Below are 8,288 nucleotides of genomic sequence, written 5' to 3' on the forward strand. Positions count from 1 at the left end.
ATCCTCTCTTTTTTTTTAGGTAAAAGCGTTTAGTAGTAAAAATAATGCATCTTACAACTATGTATTTAGTTATTTATTAATTTATAATAAAAAATTAATATTTTATTTTCAACAAAATGTTTCTAATAATATCATGAGAAGAATGTCAAAATCTGAAAATCTCTTGAGAAATACCATGCCAAGAAATCCTCGCACAGATTTGCCACTGATTTAGGGCGGTAGATGGGCTGAGCTAGAGCTTGGCATTGAGTTGAGTCGGACCGAGTTAGGGCTGACTCGACTCGATCTAGTTTTGAAATAGACCTGACCCGAACTCGACCCGACTCGGTACTGCATCCAGCATGCCTGGCCTGATCCGAGTCCAGGTCTGGCCTGGACTAATCCGGACCAAGTCCGACACAGTTATGAGTACCGAGTCGGGTCAAGTTGGCACTGAGTCGGGTCATGTGCAGCAAGTATCCACGGGCTGAAATCACAACTCAAAACTTAAGTGCACTTACCAGAATTGCAACCTCTTCATTGGCTACATGGCATCTCAGGTTTGAAAAGTCATATCTGATTTTATTTTTATTTTTTTGTACCAGTTGAGTTTTGAATCGAGGAGTCTCAACCGAGTTAGATTTTGGGTCGAGTCGAGTTACTGGGTGACCCGAACTCGGTTTGAGTTCAGATTGAAAGAAGTCTACTCAGTTCAGATCGACTAACTCATTCAGTTCGAATCGAATCGGATTAGTTTGGGTCTAAACTAGTTGGATTAGTCAAATTAGCTGAGTCAAGTCGTCCCGTGCCCGGCTCTACGCTGAGCCCTGATAGGGTTAAATCAAAATTTTAAATAGTCATGGTCCAAAAAGTTCAAAATCCGAGTCAAAGCCAACTCCAATTCCGGTCCATTGACAGCGCTACACGTGGCAGACATAGGATTATCGGAACTGTTGATTGTTACTCACTTTGTTCCATATGGAATATGGGTGCCGGTACGCACCCACACCTACTCCAGTGAAGCCCGTTCGCATCAGTTGTGGCTACACGTGCTTTTTAATTAGCTGCACGCAGATGCTGGAGAGGATGGCCCGTTTCAGATATGATGGGCGCAAGATGCCTAAGCACCTCCGCACGTAAGATGATCTGGTCACCACACGTTAAGGAACTCCCCGCGTTCCTTCTAGGCACGTGGAGTGGGTTCTACGCCAGCTATGCAGCTGTATAAAATGATTTAGTCTGCTCAACTTCTGCGACTACGTGGTGGGGGAGATTGTTGAACGTTGATTGTGTTATCCGTACTCGCCCAGTTCAAAAATTGGTCTCTAAAATCGACGGTAAAGATTGGAGAGATGCATCGATGTAGCACAAGTATCTGAGATCCAGTAACATGCATGTCGGCGCCGTACACTTCTCAGGCGTGCCAAACATTGTCCTTGAATACACCTCGTCAGTGATTTTCCTTCCAACCGTCCATCTTCAGTTTGTGCAGACGACGTCTGAATTGAGATGATTTACAGGTCAGGGAATGTTCGCAAATGGCCCCACGTAATTTTCAGGCATGATATTGTACACGGGCTGGGACATGCGCCTAGATTCACTTCTCCAAATTTTTTCCCGCGCAAATATTCATGGAAATCTTGGGACGGTGTGGATTTCTCATGTCCAAGGTTGGGCCTATGTTCTATCATGATATGGCAAAACGGATGGACATGGTGGATTTATATCCACAAACATCACGGAGGACCAAACATGAGTAATAGAATTTCCTTCTCAAACATCATGGCAATATTCAATCAAACCTTTCACAATTAACAAACCATAATAAATAAATCACGTTACTTTCAAAGTCATTAAATAAATTTTCTATATTTTATTTATTTGGAAATTAAATACTAAAAGATTTAACCCCAAATGGATGGCATCCAGCTGGTTGGACATGACGTATAGTCCAATCAGTAGGACCATTTTTTTATTTTTTATTTTTTACGTACGCACCCCACACAGACCACCCACGCAAGCTTTAGTGGGATTTCACCCCCTATGGGTCCAGAGTGCCTCTTATCTAAATGGAAATGAATATAAAAAAAAACAACAGAAATTATAAATAAGAAGTGTTGATACATTTTCCTGTTAACCCTGGACCCTCAAGTGCCTATACAATGAACAAGCAAAGAAGATCCTAGCTAGTGTAAGGGACCCTCCGATGCCAAAGTCAGGGATCTAGTTCTTATAGAAGCGGTTTAACAGTAAGGATTATGTGTGCATTTATTTATAGTTTGAAAGATGTAGTAACGTAGAAAGAACCTCCATATTTAGTAGATACATGTTGCAGATGCATTAGAGCTCCTAATGCATAGGAAATCTCCTAGGATCCGGATCTTGAAATCCTAAATTGATCACCAGTTAGTTTTTGCAAGTTTCGGAGGAAAGATCGGACAAGTCTTCTTTCATGTTAGGTCGGTCTGCGTCCAAAAACTGAAGCATGATTGTTCAAGCTTCGATTAAGGTCAGCTAGTGGAAGCTGCAATGCAAAGGGATATGCCGGCCAAGCTATAAGAAGGTGCCGACTAAACTGATCAAAAGTCCTTGTGATGTCCTTGTGATATCCAGTTTTCGTAGCCTTTAACTTCTTCATGAGGCATGACAGACTCTTAAAGTTAACTTTTAGAGAGTCCGTTGAAGGTCGTGCTAACTTTAGTTAACAGTCGATGATTAGCTTTTTCTCTACCATTAGCCCATTTGGGTCACGCGGTGCCAGGTCTCGGTCAGGCCTGTCATTATGAGTCGGTCCATTTTTCCTATAACAAGAAGTAAATGGCTTTATAGTCGCTTCTTGCTTGTCAGTACTTGACGGTTTTAAATCCCATGCTCTCGCTTTCTCTGTTTATTTATTAAAAACATCTCATCCAGTTTAAGTCGTGACGAGTTGTGTTTGGTTGAACGAGTTAGAAAAAGCTGAGTTGACTCGGATGGGTTTTGATACAAGTTTTGAGTCGGGTCACTAAATTTTATAGCCATGGGTTAAGGGATAGCAATGAGATGGTGGGATCCAAAAGCCAAATGATGGGAATTAACAATCCATTTCAACATAACTAACATGGACAGCCCATTTCTAAAGGATCATATCACCCATGAAAAGTAATTTTTTAAGAGGGATGGGTGATTAGAGTTGGCCCCACATGATGTTAACAATTAGAACTAATTTCCTCATTTGATCGATAAAAACCATCCATTTTCCTAGCCATTGATTAAGTGATTGGAATCAACTGATTAACTTCAATCTTGAGGAGTAAGGAGTCAAAGATGGAAGGGTATGATAGGCAATTGTGATCACTTATTGGACCTTCTCTAATAGAGTTAAATAGACTGTCCACTTTTCTAGGATTTGATCATGTTATTATCATTCATCCAATCAAAATGATTTTTAGGAGTGATGGCCAACCAAAGGTAGGCCCTATGTGATGGTCCATGTCATTGATTAGACATTTTCTACTAGAATCAATAAATATGGTTAGGATCTCTAATGGAAGTGATTCTTGGAAGGGATAAGCACTCATGGTTTCCCCCCACATAATGGATGGTTTTGTAACCAATTTGAGTAGTCCATTTTCCTATCCACTGATTAAATGGTTAGGATATTCATATCAAAGTAATTAATGAGGGATGTGTAATCAAAGGTAGCCCTACGTTATGTAGTATCCAAATTGATTATTGGACATTCTCTAATATAATTTAGATTGGACATCCATTTCCTAGCAATGGGTCAAATTGTCAAGATCATCAAATTAATGTGATTTTAGGAGGAACAACACTCAAAATTGGGCCCCAAGTAATGGACGATATAGATTATTGATTAGATCCTTCTCATGTAATCAATATGGACTATCCATATTGGTTAGGATCATCCTATCAAAGTGATTTTGAAAATGAGCATACAACCAAAGATCAATATTGATCATACCATTTCTAGTGTAATTAAAATTTTACCTCCATTTTCTTAGCCATAATTAATTGAATGACTAGAACAATACAATTGGAGTATTTTTTGTGAGGGATAAGTAGTAAAAGGTGAGCTCACATGAAGAACTATACATGTCAATAATTAGACCTTTTCTAATCTAATCAATGCAAACCAATCTATTTTCTAAGTGTATTTAAGGAGCCATTTGATGCATGGTATTAGATAGGATTAAGTGGGATGGGATTAGAAAAATGTAATTATCGCAGGTGGCAAGGGATTCCCTCCTATTACCATAGGGCAAACATAACTCTATGATGTGTTTGTGTCATGTTGGCATTTAATGATTCGTTTGGTGGCCATTGAATAGATATACCAATCAGCATTTGAAACCATTGAGAATAAGATATATATGTTATATCTTCATCTTACATCTGTTTTGCAACATCATTTTATGGCATAGGCCTAAAAATGAGGCAAATCCAAAGGTTATGTGGACCACAACACAGAAAGTTGTGGGGACAATGACACCCACTATTGAAATCTTACTAAGGTGCACCATGGTATTTTTTTTGTCATCTAACATGTTCATAGGTCAAGCAAACCTAGATGAAGGGAAGACACAAATATCAACTTCACCCAAAATTTTAGTGGCCCCTAAGAAGTTTTCAATGGTAAGTGTTCAACCCCCATTGCTTTTTTGATGGGGTCCACTTGAGCTTTAGATCTGCTTTATTATTAGGCACATGCCCTAAAATGATATATAAGAATAGATGAACTATGTGAATATAGCCCACACATCATGGTGGGACCCACGGAACTTACTGACATCAACATGACATTTTTCAATTTTTTTCAAATTGTTTGTAGGAGAAGTAATGCTATGCCTGAAATTCAAAAGGAACCAAATGCAATTCCATTCCACCTAATCACAACCCTTCTCATGATCCTCCCCAAGAAGCTAAATGGGATTTGCATGAGACCGAACGTAATTCCAACCCACCTAATTTTAGCTAATACCACGTGCCAAATGCCCCCTGAAGGTTAGGCTTGTGTGAGGAAAGCCACTTTAGGAGGGATGGCTAACAAAAGTAGGGCCACGCAATAGACGGTCTAAGTTAATGATTGAGACTTTTCCTAATATAATTAATATGGAACTTTCATTTTCCAAACATTACTTAGATGATAAGGATCATCCAACTTAAGGGATTGTTGAAAGAGGCGCCCGATTAAAGGCAGGTCACGTGAAATATTTCAAATTATAAAATGATTTCAAGATATAGAACAGTAGTATAATCGATGGTTTATTTTCAATGCATGTGTTTGTGTAGCCCAATAATAGGCCCGATCAATAATAATTTGAGGATCCAATAGCTCTACAAAATCTAATCTTACACACCTTTGCACCCTTTTTATAACCAAGACTAAGGGAGAAAATGACATAAATAATGTGGGACCCACCCCAAGTGGTTTCCCATAAGTGGCCCACGGCCGACGGCCGACAGTATGGGCCACCTAATGAGCTGGCTACTATGATTTTCGGCAAAAGACATGTTCACAGACAGTGTAACCAGATCACCTGATGAGGCCCAGAATCCGGATCTGAAGCACTTGTGTTACCAACCTCATCTTCAAGGGTACGAAGCTGACAGCAGAGGGTGCTGTCTTGTAGCCTGTGGATTACTTGAGTGAATGTGTAGCCCACCAGCTGGGCCGGGCGTATCGATGGTTGGAATGTTCCGGAGGTAGGTTGCACGATGGATCTCCCATGGAAAATTATGAGTTTTCCATTTCGAAATCTGGACTAGTAAAATCAAAGAGTGGTGCAGATTTGCATTCGACTCAATATTTTGTATGGCTGAGATCATACTTATAGAAAGAAAAAGACCTTAAACCATGGTTGGGCATACCTTCTGAAGTGGGCCTTGTCCTAAACCACATGGCCACCGTGATCTATGGGTATTATCCACACCTTCCATCCATTATTTCGCATCATTTTATGGTATAGAGCCAAAAATTAGGTAGATCCAAAGATTAAGTGGATCACACCACAGGAAGCAGCGGTGATGATGATTCTCACCGTTGAAAATTTTATAGGGCCCACCGTGACGTTTCTTTGCCATCCAACCTATTAATAAAGTTATTTAGACCTGGATGAAGAGAAAACACTAATATCAGCTCCATCCAAAACTTCTCTGGCCCCCAAGAAATTTTCAACGGTAAGATTTTCATCCCCATTGTCTAGTCCACTAGAGCATTGGATCTGTCTCATTTTTGGTCTTAACCCCAAAATGATACGAAAAAAAATGTATGGACGGTGTGGATAAGACCCATACATCACGGTGGCCACTCAAAGCTGCTGCCCGTTCCCCAGCTGGAGACGGGCGCGGTTAGGACGCAATCCGCGCCCGCAGGAAGCGGATTGCCAGCTATATAGCTGGTGTAGATACTTGTCGTGCGAAGACGAGCGCCTACGCTCCGCGCATTGTACGAACGGTTCAAAGGAGATCAAAGTTACATGGCCCCCAAAATGATGTATTTATTATATCCACACCGTTCATCCATTTTTCGATATAATTTATTGCATTATCCATAAAATGAATCATATCCAAAGCTCAAATGGCCACACAAAAAATAGCAGTAGGGATAATGATTTTCACCGTTAAAAAATTCATAGGCCCACCATAACGTTTATTTTCCATCCAATCTGTGAACAAGGTCAAAAATACATGGATGAAGCGGAAAAAAAAATTTATATTGATCTGAAACTTCCGTGACCCCCAAAAGGGTTTCAATGGTAGAAGTTCAATCCCCCACTGCTTTTTGTAGTGTGGTCCACTTGATCTTGAGATATGTTTATTTTTCGACTCAAACCTTAAGACGAGCTCGAAAAATGGATAAACGGTTTGGATATAACACATACCTCATGATTTGACCCACAGAACTTGCTGACGTCAATACGTCAGCTATATAGCCGGTGGGGGTACACCAGCCAATCCGCTTCTGCGTCCGCACGAGTCGGGATCGGCAATGTTGGCTACCGCCCAAAAGGGGATGGTACGGTAGAGCTGGAACGACCGTAATATGGTTATAGCATCTCTCTATGGTAGACATGTCATGGTGATCTGGAAATCGGGTCCGTCCAAATGCAAGTCTAGTGTTGATGGCTTATCTGTCAAAAATCGCCTACTAAACATTCATATCCATTTGATCTCTGGCCATTAAATTAATGATGGAAAACGAAAGCATTTAACGGTCAAGTATGCAGTGGTATAAATTTTAGAAAAAAAAAAAGAAGAAGTAACGAACAGGATTATTTCATGCGTTTTGTTTTTAAAAGGTAAGCTATCTGTCGTGATGCCAGTATATGGGTGGACCAGATCATGCATCACCCTGCCACGTGTCTGTAGAGAGATGGTTCTACCGTATCTTCTCCACCGACAAGAATGGGAACGACTATTGGGTCCGAGCATCACCAGGCCATGGTTGCTGAGTCGCAGGATTCTGTCGGCCGAGTGCATGGATCTATGATCCAAACCGTTGATCTTATGGGTCCTATGCTGGATGTGTATACAACGGTCCGTGGTGGAATAATGCGGATTACATATTTCATGACTATTTGATCCAGACCAAGGATACGATGGGCCACACTACGGATGGAATGGGATGATACTATCTATCCCAATTAGGATTATTTATTTATCCTTTGCCATCTTTTTTTCCCAGGCGTTCGTTTGTAAGGCGTATGACTACTCAACAGTTTTTTCTAAGGCGTCACATCCATTTTGTTTTCCTTGAAATCAACCGTCCGGATCCCGAACCAAGGGCTTATAAGGACGATAATCTCGTTGATATACATGAGGGCCCTATCACTCCATCCAGACTACATTCAACAGAATATAGGCCCAAAAAACGAAGGGTTAGGATCTCTCAAAGTAGAAGATCTTCCGAGAAACTCATCTGCTGTGGAATCCATCTTATCTGCGGTTGTGGATCACCGAATGGTGGGCCGCACATGCAAAACTCTCGTGTCTCAGTAAACGAGTCATTTTGCGACTCTCTGGACCCGATAATTCCTCCTTAAAATAATACCGCGTAAAATGGTCGGTCTCAACCCGACCACGAGGAAGATTCTCACAACCCACGGACTGGAATCCTCTGCACCACCTGTTTTACAGAGTGCGTAAACATCCACGTTTTGGTGGGTCATCATGTTGTATAAGTGAAATCCGTTCCGTCTATGAGGTTATATCCTCTATGTTAGGACCTACTACGAAAAATCAGATAATTCCACAACTCATATGGCCCACGCCATATGGAACAATGAGATGCCTACCGTTGGTTTGCA

Source organism: Magnolia sinica, chromosome 18 (assembly GCF_029962835.1).
Source record: "Magnolia sinica isolate HGM2019 chromosome 18, MsV1, whole genome shotgun sequence".
Lineage (NCBI taxonomy): Eukaryota > Viridiplantae > Streptophyta > Magnoliopsida > Magnoliales > Magnoliaceae > Magnolia > Magnolia sinica.